We start from the raw sequence: 12,601 nt of genomic DNA on the forward strand, positions 1-12,601 counted from the left end.
ATTCACAGAAATGAAAGTTAAACTAAAGCAACGGAGAGCTGTGAAAGCAGGTAGTAAGTGTTATCTTGTCTGGAGGTCAATAAAGACGTCTTTGAGTGTTATGAGGCTACTGGTTTCAAATCAGAGGAAAAGCAGCTTCTGGTATTTGAGTATTTCCCCTTTTCTCTTGGTAACCAATTCCTCATATTAAATCCCCCTGTTTGGAATACTTAGAATGGATTCTCTTTTTCTGATGGGACTGAACGATATATTCAGGAAGTGAATGAACTGAAATTTCTTACTTTGGGGTTTCCCCTGAGCAGACAAAATCCTAAGAAAAGGATCTGAAGGTAAGTAGAGGAGTGGAGAAGAAGAGAAGGAAGTGGATAAAGAAGGCTGCATTTTCGACCCCTGTGTTCACAGCAGCACTATTCACAATAGCCAGTTCATGGAGACAACCTAAATGTTCATTGAAAGATGCATGGATAAAGAAAATGTGGTGTGTTTATATATATACCACATCACACACACACACACACACAATGGAATATTACTCAGCCATAAAAAGAATGAAATAATGCCATTTGCAGCAACATAGGTGGACCTACAGATTATCATACTAAGTCAGTCAGACAAAGACAAACACCATATAATATGATGATACTATGATATCACTTATATGTAGAATTTAAAACATGTCATTACAGAACTTATCTATGAAAGAGAAACGGAGTCACAGACATAGAGAACAAATTTGTGGTTGCCAAAGGGTAGGATGGTGGGGGTGGAATGGATTGAAAGTTTGGCATTAGTAGATGCAAACTATTATAAATAGAATAGAATAAATAGAATATAAAGGCCCTACTGTACAGCACAGGGAACTATATTCAATATCCTGTGATTAAACCGTAATGGGAAAGAATATGAAAAATAATGTATATGTATTGGCAATCCACTCCAGTATTCCTGCCAGGAGAATCCCATGGACAAAGGAGCCTGGTGGGCTACAATCCATGAGGTCACAAAGAGTCAGACACAACTGAAGTGACTTAGCACACACATGCATATATTAATATGTACAACTGAATCACTTTACCATACAGCAGAAATTAACACAACACTGTAAATCAACTAGTGTGTGTTAGTCACTCAGTTGTGTCGGACCCTTTGTGATGCCATGGACTGAGCCCATCAGGCTCCTCTGCCCATGTAATCCTCCAGGCAAGAATACTGGAGTGGGTAGCCATTCCCTTCTGCAGGGGATCTTCTCAAGCCAGGGATCAAAGGCAAGTCTCCTGCATTGTAGGCAGATTCTTTTCTGTCTGAGCCACTAGAGAAGCCAGAAATCATCTATACTTCAGTAAAACAAATTTTTATTGTAGCCAATGAGGTTTATCCGAGGCGCGATTATTGCTAATTGAAAATTTTTTCTTTAAAAGGGTACATTATTAAGAAAATTACCAATGCAAGCAGCCAGGGCTTAATTCTGCCTGAGACTCTGGGAAACAAGGTTGACAGTGTACCTCAGACTTAATTCATGCAAGGGGAAAGGGTGTTGGGGTATGTATCCACCAACTCCCAAAAGCCATGTGTTAAAGACTGCTTCTGAGAGGTGTGAAGTGAAGTCTTTCAGCTGTGTCCGACTCTTTGTGACCCCATGGACTGTAGCCTACCAGGTTCCTCCCATCGGATTTTCCAGGCAAGAGTACTGGAGTGGGTTGCCACTTCCTTCTCCAGAGGATATTCTGCACCCAGGGAAGATGTAATTCCCAGCATTTCTGGTGTATTTGAGAGGTGTAATTCCCAGCATTTCTGGACTGCTGTGCATATGCAAAGTGTGTGCTCTTGTGGCAAAGAAAGATCTCAGGCAAGGAGAAGCAAGGAGACCTGGGCACGGGCATCTGGAAGTCAGGCTGATGGACCCACATTGCTAACTGTCAAAGAGAAATGTGCAAGGCCCTGACCATGACTGCTCAGTTCAGTTCAGTCCAGTTGCTCAGTTGTGTCCGACTCTTTGCGACCCCATGGACTGCAGTATGCCAGGCGTCCCTGTCCATCACCAACTCCCAGAATTTACTCAAACTCATGTCCATTGAGGCAAAGATAAGGTAAGTAAAAATTAAATTGTATGTGTGCAGATGCATGAATGGTAAGTGAATACCTTTGTAGACAATGTGCTTGAGGTTGTTTGGAGTTGGCTCCAAGACTACAACTAGGGATGCATAAGCAGTTCATCATTACATGCTGGAGTTCAACAACTAAATATGTTTGGATATCTCTGTAGTAATGTGTCCCCCAAGCCAACATGAGTTTCATTTGTTACTCTCAAAAGCCGTTGAGATTTCCAACTTGTGATCTTTGAAAATGTGCAGTTGAGTGGCATGATTTGTGTTGATTGAATAGCATTCTTCAACTTCATTTCTTAACACTTTCCTCTTTTCCACAGAAGCCCTATGTATGTCATCACCAAATTACATTCATTTCCTCTGCTTCCTGCCTTTGAGCTTTCACAAACCATTCTACCCATCTGGTGAATTCCTACTCGTTCTTCCACATCCAGCTCAAGCATCAGTTTCTCAGTAAAGCTATCTGTGACCCTGAGGATCAGCTCAGCTTGGGTTTAGTACTCTACATTTTAGAAGGAGAGGAGGAGATATAAAGCAATAACTCTAAAAAAGAAAGTGCCCCCCTTTTTACTGAGATAAAGCTGATATAAAATTACTCATTTTAAAGTATACCATTCAGTGGCATTCAGTATGTTTCCAGTGCTTTGCAACTGTCATCTCCGCCTACTTACAAAATATTTTCAACCCCTCAAAATACTTTCAACTCCTGTATCCATTAAGCAGTCACGCCCCAATTGCTTCCTCCCTTCAGCTGCTGCATTAAACTGCCTTCTATGAGTTTATTGTCCTAGATATTTCATAGAAATAAAATTTTATCAATATTGTCACTGACAAGACCTATTAACAATCCCCAGGGAATAAAAATAGACTCTGGGTAATAAAATAGAGCCTAACCTTTTTTTTTTTTTCTTTTGTGCTTCATCTAGTTTCATCTGGTCACGAGGTGCCCCAGGCAGAGGTCTTGCCCTCAGCACATTAGACCAGAGCTCCTAGGGCAAATGGCTGCACCCAGCACTCATCCCTGAGGACCATGTGCAGAAGCTCTGGGCATGATATTGCAATTCAAGATGGCGGTGGTTGGCAGAGTGTAGAGGCTTGGATCTGAGAAGCCAACACCTGTGCCAGACTCGCAAGAACTTTGCAGTCCATCCCCCACTACCCCCCAGGTCCCCATAAAGTCCACAGCCCTTCCCGGAGAACGTATGCTTGAGAGCGTGAGCTCACAGCTCTCCATTCTTCGATTGAAAAATAATGCTTCCCTGGACTCCCTTGTTGGTGCAGTGGATGAGAATCCGCCTGCCAATGTAGGGGACACCGGTTCATTCCCTGGTCCAGGAAGATTCCACATGGCGTGGGACAACCAAGCTCACACACAACTACTGAGCCCACACTCTAAGGGCCCCCAAGCCACAGCGCTGAGCCCACACACTGCAAGTACTAGCCGGCATGCTGCATGCTGCCCGCATGCCTAGAGCCTGTGCTCCAAAACGAGAAGCCACCACAACGAGAAGCCTGTGCACCGCAAGGAAGAGTAGTCCCTGCTCACTGCAACTAGAGAAAGCCTGAGCAAAGCAATGAAGACCCAGCACAACCAAAAATGTAAACACATAAATAAAATTATTTTAAAAAAACAATGCTTTCTTTTGCTTCTGAACCAAAGGAACTTCGTCTTGGTCTCATTCTGTTGGCCCAAATGACACTGTGCAGGAGGACCCTTGTTTGGGACCAATTCAACAGGGTCTGTAACAATACGTGACTGATTTTCATGTCTGGCTTCTTTCACTCGGCAGGTTTTTGAGGTTCATCCATGTTGCAGCATGTGTCAGGACTTCATTCCTTTTACAGCTGAAGAACATTCCATTATATGGATACACTATATATACTTGTTTTTGCATTCATCAGCTGATGGAAATTTGGGTGGTTTCTACCTTTCAGCTGTTGGGACTAGTGCTACTATGAACCTTCGTGTACAAGTATTTGAATACCTATTTTCAATACTTTCAGGGATACACTTAGGAGTGGGGTTGCTGGGCCATATGGTGACTATGTTTAATTTTTTGAAGAACTGTCAAATGTTTTCCACAATGGCTGCATCATGTTACATTTTCACCAGCAATATATAAGCATTCCAATATCTAGAACTGCCCAGTTTTGATTCTAGGCTTTGCTACTTATTGAGTGTGCAAGCCTTGGGCAAGTTATTCCCTGGACCCACTTTCTATCATGAATAAAAAAGAATAGAACTTACCTCATATGATTGCTTTGAGGATTAAACCTGTTAGTATATGTAAAATACTTAAATAGTGCCTGGCCCAGGGGTAGTATTAAAGGTCAGTTATTTAATTACTATCTACTGTTATTGCACTTAAACATTTTAACTTTAAAATGCAAAGCCTGTCTAGTTTTTCAGATTTTTAACTCCACTTCTTGGCACTGAACCTGGCAAACAGAATATAACCAATAAATGTTTGGAGAATGAAATGGATAATAAAAGCTAAGAAACTTTTCAAAAATAGTGAATAAAAATATAAGGCATATTAAATATTAGAACATATAGCAACAAATAAATATCTAAACCATGTGGTACTCACATAATAATAGAGAGCTGAATGTATAAGTAAATAATCCACAATAACCCCTACTTTTATAATTTGTATAATATTTTTTTAAATTTCATAATATAAGTTCTTGATATTTGATGGACAGATGATAAACAAAGAAGAGATTATCCAATAGGTGGTGCATAATCATCTATATACAAAAAAAAGATGAAGAAGGTTATATTTGATACTAAATACCAAAGCAAATCCAAATGAATATAAATGTTAATATAAAAGTTAAATTATAAAACATTACAAGAAAATTTAAGCAAATATTCTTATATTTCTGCCTAAGAAATAAAAGCATGGAATAAATTCCCCTTAAAAGATCAAAAAATTTCCATGTGTTAATTTTATATCCTGCAACTTTACTATATTCATTGATTAGCTCTAGTAATTTTCTGGTGGTGCCTTTAGGGTTTTCTATGCAGAGGATCATGCCATCTGCAAATAGTGAGAGTTTTACTTCTTCTTTTCCAATCTGGATTCATTTTATTTCTTTTTCTTCTCTGATTGCTCTGGCTGAAACTTCCAAAACTAAATTGAATAGCAGTGGTAAGAGTGGGCACCCTTGTTTCTGACTTTAGGGGAAATGCTTTCAATTTTTCACCATTGAGAATAATGTTTGCTTGCATTCCTCTACACTAACAATGACAAAACACAAAGAGAGATTAAGGAAACAATTCCATTCACCATTGCAATGAAAACAATAAAATACTTAGGAATAAATCTACCTAAAGAAACAAAAGACCTATATACAGAAAACTACAAAACACTGATGAAAGAAATCAAAGATGACACAAATAGATAGAGAAATATATCATTTTCATGGGTCAGAAGAATCAATATAGTGAAAATGAGTATACTACCCCAAGCAATCTATAGATTCAATGCAACCCTGTCAAGCTACCATCGGTACTTTTCACAGAACTAGAACAAATAATTTCATAATTTGTATGGAAATACAAAGAACCTCAAATAGCCAAAGCAATCTTGAGAAAGAAGAATGGACCTGGAGGAATCAACCTGCCTGACTTCAGACTCTACTACAAAGCCACAGTCATCAAGACAGTATGGTACTGGCACAAAGACAGAAATATAGATCAATGGAACAAAATAGAAAGCCCAGAGATAAATCCATGCACCTATGGACACCTTATCTTTGACAAAGGAGGCAAGAATATACAATGGAGAAAAGACAATCTCTTTAACAAGTGGTGTTAGGAAAACTGGTCAACCACTTGTAAAAGAATGAAACTAGAACACTTTCTAATACCATACACAAAAACAAACTCAAAATGGATTAAAGATCTAAAGGTAAGACCAGAAACTATAAAACTCCTAGAGGAAAATACAGGTAAAACACTCTCTGACATAAATCACAGCAGGATCCTCTACGACCCACCTCCCAGAGTAATGGAAATAAAAGCAAAAATAAACAAATGGGACCTAATTAAACTTAAAAGCTTGTGCACAACAAAGGAAACTATAAGCAAGGTGAAAAGACAGCCTTCAGAATGGGAGAAAATAATAGCAAACAAAGCAACTGACAAAGAATTAATCTCAAAAATATACAAGCAGCTCATGCAGCTCAATTCCAGAAAAATAAACGACCCAATCAAAAAATGGGCCAAAGAACTGAACAGACGTTTCTCCAAAGAACATTTCTCCATACACATGAGTAACACACACATGAAAAGATGCTCAACATCACTCATTATCAGAGAAATGCAAATCAAAACAATGATGAACTACCATCTCATGCCAGTCAGAATGGTTGCTATCAAAAAGTCCACAAACAATAAATGTTGGAGAGGGTGCAGAGAAAAGGGAACCCTCTTACACTGTTGGTGGGAATGCAAACTCGTACAGCCACTATGGAGAACACTGTGGAGATTCCTTAGAAAACTGGAAATAGAACTCCTATATGACCCAGCAATCCCACTCCTGGGCATGCACACCAAGGAAACCAGAATTGAAAGAGACACATGTATCCCAATGTTCATCGCAGCACTGTTTACAATAGCTAGGACGTGGAGGAGACCTAGATGTCCATCAGCAGACAAATGGATAAGAAAGTTGTGGTACATATACACAATGGAATATTACTCAGCTATTAAAAAGAATGCATTTGAATCAGTTCTAATGAGGTGGATGAAACTGGAGCCTATTATAAAGAGTGAAGTAAGTCACAAAGAAAAATACCAATACAGCAGTATATTAATGCATATATATGGAATTTAGAAAGATGGTAATGATGACCCTATATGCAAGACAGCAAGAGACACGGATGTAAAGAACAGACTTTGGACTGTGTGGGCGAAGGCGAGGGTTGCATGATTCGAGAGAATAGCACTGAAACAGTATATTACCGTATGTGAAATAGATCACCAGTCCAGGTGTGATGCATGAGACAGGGCGCTCAGGGCTGGTGCACTTGGATGACCCTCAGGGATGGGTTGGGGAAGGAGGTGGGAGGCGGGTTCAGGATGAGGAACACATGTACACCCATGGCTGATTCATGTCAATGTACAGCAAAAACCACTACAATATCATAAAGTAAATAGCCTCCAATTAAAATAAACAAATTAATTTAAAAATCAATACATTTCATTATTATAAACAGAAAAATATTGATACTTCAAAACAAATAAGATGAAAAGGTGAAAAAATCTGAGAAAAAATTCTTTCCACAAGTATTACAGGGCTTATATCCTTAATACATGAAGAATTCTTACAAGTTAATAAGTAATACAGCATGGTGATAATAGAGAAATAGAGAAAAACAGGTGAGCAATAATTTCCAAGAAGAGAAATCAATGTCCCCCCCCCACCAAAAAAAAAAACATGAAAATGAAAAAGACTCAACTTTACTAGGAAACAAAGAAATGCAAATTAGAAAGTGAAGAAGCCATTGTTACCTATCTAATTAATAGATTTTAGAAACTGGTAATCCTCAGTGAATGATGTGAGTACACTAAGATGGGGACTTTCAAACGTTGCTGATAAGTGTGCAAAATGTTGCAAATTTCATGAAAATTCTAGAATTTCTTTTAATGGAATCATATAGTATATTCTCCTTTATATCTGGTTTCCTTCATTTTTTTTAATGTGTGATGTTTTTGAGATTTATCACTGTTTTGGTATACAACAGTGGTCCTTTCTTCTTTACTACCAAATAATCTTCCATTGTGTGAATGTGCCACAAATTGCTTATTCATCAATTTCTTGATAGACATTTGTTTTGTTTCCAGTTTGGGGCTATTCCAAATAAATCTGTTATGGACATCCTTTTTTTTAATTTTTAAAAATTGATTTTATTTATCTTTTGGCCACACCACATGACTTACAGGATCTTAGTTCCCCGACCAGTGGTCGAACCTGCACCCCCTGCAGTAGAAGCACAGGATTGCCAGGGCTGGATAACCACTGGACTGCCAGGGAAGTCCCAGCTGCTATGAACATCCTTAAACATATCTCTGTATGGACATATAATTCATTTCTTTTAAGTAAACACCTAGGAATGAAATTGCTAGACTGTACAATGAGTGAGTGAGTGTTAGTTGCTCAGTTGTGTTCAACTCTTTTGCAACCCCATAGACTATAGCCCGCCAGTCTCCTCTGTCCTTGGGATTTCCCAGGCAAGAATACTGGCATGGGTTGCCCTTTCCTTCTCCAGGGGATCTTCTTGACCCAGGGGTCGAACCTAGGTCTCTTGTTTTGTGGGCAGATTCTTTTCCATCTGAGCTACCAGGTAAGCCCAACTGCACAATAAGATTGCACAATAAGTGCACATTATACTTTGTAGGAAACTACTAAACTAATTTCCAAAATATTTGACTACTTTACATTTCCACAAGCAGGTCCGAAGGTTAGAGATGCTCTTTGCCTTCAGCAACACTTCATACTGTCTTTTAAATTTTAGCTACTCTTGTGGTCATATATGTTTCTTTTTAACATAAGAATATTTTATGGGGACTGCTGTGTTCATACTACTCCAGATCTTGGTACATGATATCTGGTTATTTCATTCTTAACAAGTTATAGTAGATCAACAAGTTTAGGTGGCAAAAGCCTGATCCTTTCCAATCTTTCATCAGTTGATTCATCTCCTAATGATTTTTTAATCAATTACTTCATCAGGGAATACAAAATGGTAATTAAAAAACTGTCATTCTTTCTGCATTTTTAAAAAAAGTTGGCTGCACCAGGTCTTAGTTGTGGCATGCAACCTCTCAGTTGAGTTATGTGGAATCTACTTTCCTGACCAGGGACTGAACCTGGGTCCCCTGTGTTGGGAATGTGAAGTCTTAACCACTGGCCCACCAGGGAAGTCCCCTTTCCACATTTTTAACCAGAATTCTTTTATAAGCAACAACTTTCACATATTGATCATGGCTACTGGGTTAGGGTAAATCCTTAAATCTTTCTCTATAGCCAATAAATTAAATTGTCAATAATTTTCAGAGTTTCTACTGACATGGAAAATGTTCACAATATAGTGTTAAGTGAACAAATCAAAACAAAACTATTTTTATTAACAGCACTAGTTGTCTCTGCTTTGTGGGGTTATGGATAGTTCTTACTGAAACTACATTTTTCTATATTTTCCAAATTTCTATAATGAAGATGCAATACCTAAAAGATCTGTGCCATGAAAGTCATAAATTTGCTGACCTAATCAATGGATGACTGGGTTAATTTGCAGCTATCTATTGTATACTTTGTAAAAGAGGATGGAACATATTATCAATAAAGAGAAGGTAGAGTTTCAGACAGGTTAGCTCTTGAGTCTCTCAGATCCAATATATTTTCTTTCATCAAGCCTTAACATCTTTTACAAAAAAGTGAAGTATTGGGTTGGCCAAAAATTTCATTTGGATTTTTTGGTACGATGCTATGGAAAAATCTGAATGAACTTTCTGGCCAACCCAATAGAATGAATGGGTTAGACTAGAGACAAAATTACTGGAAAGAAGAAAACATTGGGGGTTGCTACCATAAACTCCTAAAGTAAGACCTTGACAAAAAAATCCAACAGAAAAAAGGCCTTCTGCACCTCTTTCTACTTATTGATAAATAATGATATTTAGAGATATCATATCAACTTTGATCTCTCTGTTTTTATGATTCACACTAAGGTTAGATACTTGTGATGTGTCAGAATCCCATCCTTTCACATACAGAATCTCTCAACATGCTCAAAATAGTGCCATTTACCAATATGTGCCTTTAAAGTGTTCGAACCTTTGCACCAAAATGAACGATATTTTACTGGAAAACAACTGACCTAGGAAATCTGACTTAGGAACAAAGCTAATTACAAAATATGGCCCCCTTTGATGCAGGCATCCAGATTTTCACTGGAGGCACAACTTGTTTACGAAAGTTGAACTCTTGCATTTTCATCTTCGGCATGTGATTGCCAGAATCCCATAACAGCATACAAAACACCTGAACTCACATCTTTTCCCCTGACAGCCTTTCTGTTCTTTAGTGCAATTTTCATTTCCTTTTAGAGACAGTCTCTTCGGCCCTTTCAGAACTATTAGACTGAAACATTCCTTAAAGCTTAAAATGATGTTTACTGAGATTGACAGTCTATGGAAGTCAGGATTTCCTGCTGGTTTGACTAAATAAAGTGTCTCCTCTATGACTGTCACCATGCACTGTTATAGGTCAGTGATGTTTCATGCTGTTCACCAGTATAGCTAACCCAGAAGTGAATACCATGAAAAGACTTCTTGAATTAGAAATATAAAGATGTCAGTATTTCTGAATAGCTACTCTATCCTATACTTTACATTTGGCTATTTGTTTTATCTCAACGTGTATCTCTCTCTTCTGCCACCAAAAACATCCACATTTCTTATGGAAAATCAATGCTTCCTATTTGTAGCCATAAGGTTTAGGTAGGATTGACTTTATCCTTCTGGGAATGGGCTCCCCTCACCTTCAAACAAATGTATTTCTTTCTTCCGACCACGGTGATTTGGGAATGGACGTGTAAACAAAATGCATCAATTCCAGGTACTGAAAAAAGGAGCTATTTCCCTCTTCCATGGAAGCCATCAGAAAAGATAACTTACCTTTAGCTGGAGGATGTGGTGGGAGACTGTGTGGCCTGGAACTTCTACAGCCGTTGCTGCACAATGAGCTGAGTCACTCTGGGGACAAAACCAATAGACAGAGGAGAGTGAGACACAGATCTAGATTACCCATGATTCCATGAATCCTGTATCAAAAGGTTATAGTGGAAGTGTTAGTCATTCAGTCATTTTTCACTCTTTGCAACCCCATGGACTGTAGCTTGCCAGGCTCCTCTGTCGATGGAATTCTCCAGGCAAGAATACTGGAGTGGGTGGCCATACTCTTCTCCAGAGAATCTTCCCAACCCAGGGATTGAATCCTGGTCTCCCACACTGCAGGCAGATACTTTACCATTTGAGTCACCTTGCGGGCTACAAATAAATAAAAACTCCACTGGGCTTTTTAAGTTGTGAGTGATTAAATATGCTTGCTTTTCTTAAGCTAAGTTGGATTGAGTTTTCTGTTGTTTACAACCCAAGATTCCTAGCTGATATACTAGCTATAATTTACCATATTTCCCTCATCATAATGGGCTTTCCAGGTGGTGCTAGTGGTAAAGAACCTGCCTGTCAGTGCAGGAGATTTAAGAGACTCAGGTTCAATCCCTGGGTTGGGAAGATCCCCTGGAGAAGGGCACAGCAATCCACTCCAGTATTCTTGCCAGGAGAATTCCTTGGACAGAAGAGCCTGGCAGGCTAGACTCCATAGGGTCACAAGGAGTTGGACATGGCTGAAGAGACTTGGCATGTATGCATGCACTTCACCATAAGCTTGTGAGATAAGTATTATAATACCCATCTTACAGCTAAAGATATCAGCTCTCCAAGAATCTCAGTAATGATACAGCTAGGAGGTGAACTTCAGTTGTCCAAAGCCCATATTGTCAACCTCTGTGCCAACATTTCTCAAAGTGTGGTCTGGGAATTTCTGAAGCAGATGTCCAAAACTCTAGGGATTTATAAAGTCAAAGCTACTTTTATTATAATACTAAGATATTATTTGTCTTTTCTACAACCATTATCTTATGAGAGCATAGAGGTGTTTTCCAGAGGCTTCATGATTTGTGATGATATTACAAATCTGGTGGCAAATAGAATATGCGCTTTTGTGTTCTATTGTTTTCCAGAATCTTCTATGGCAAGCCCTTTGGGGTTCTCAATATTAGAGTGTAAAGAACTCTTGAGATAAAAAAGCTTGAGAATCAGTGCTCCAAGCTCAAAGTGTGATTCAAAGTGCTCACAGCGTTTGCAGTGATACCTTTTATCTAACATAAATCATTTTCATCAGTATTTTACATAAATCAGGTATCACCTTATTACCATTTCATGAAAAGTGGAATGAGTGTTCCATTAGATTTTAGTGAGAATTTATAATTTTCTCTGTGTTTTTTCTTGGGGAATTCTAGAATTTGTGAATTTTAGAGAATTAAGGGCCCTTTCTTCTCAGATTCTAAATTTAAACTGACTTCTTGGCAGAAATAAAAAATTTTCCAATTTAGTATTTCTAAACAGAGGGGTAACAGAGTGGGTGCATGAAGCCTGTGTGTGTGCTAAGTCGCTTCAGTTGTGTCCGATTCTTGCCACTCCATGAACTGCAGCCCACCAGGCTCCTCTGTCCATGGGATTCTCTGGGCAAGAACACTGGAATGCGTTGCTATTTCCTCCTCCAAGGGATCTTCCCGTCCCAGGGATCAAACCTGTGTGTCTTATGTCTCCTGCATTGGCAGGTGACTTCTTTACCACTAGTGCCACCTGGGAATTCTGCATTAAGCCTGGATATAATCAATAAAGGGGTGGATTTTCTGTA

The 12,601-nt window shown here is 38.8% G+C and overlaps 1 pseudogene; it reads left to right on the plus strand.

The window, feature by feature from the left end:
* The first annotated feature begins 1,348 nt into the window (after positions 1-1,348).
* LOC139031334 (U4 spliceosomal RNA) lies at positions 1,349-1,461 on the plus strand (annotated as a pseudogene).
* The last annotated feature ends 11,140 nt before the right edge of the window (positions 1,462-12,601 follow it).

Source organism: Odocoileus virginianus, chromosome 26 (genome assembly GCF_023699985.2).
Source record: "Odocoileus virginianus isolate 20LAN1187 ecotype Illinois chromosome 26, Ovbor_1.2, whole genome shotgun sequence".
NCBI classification, from domain to species: Eukaryota; Metazoa; Chordata; class Mammalia; order Artiodactyla; family Cervidae; genus Odocoileus; species Odocoileus virginianus.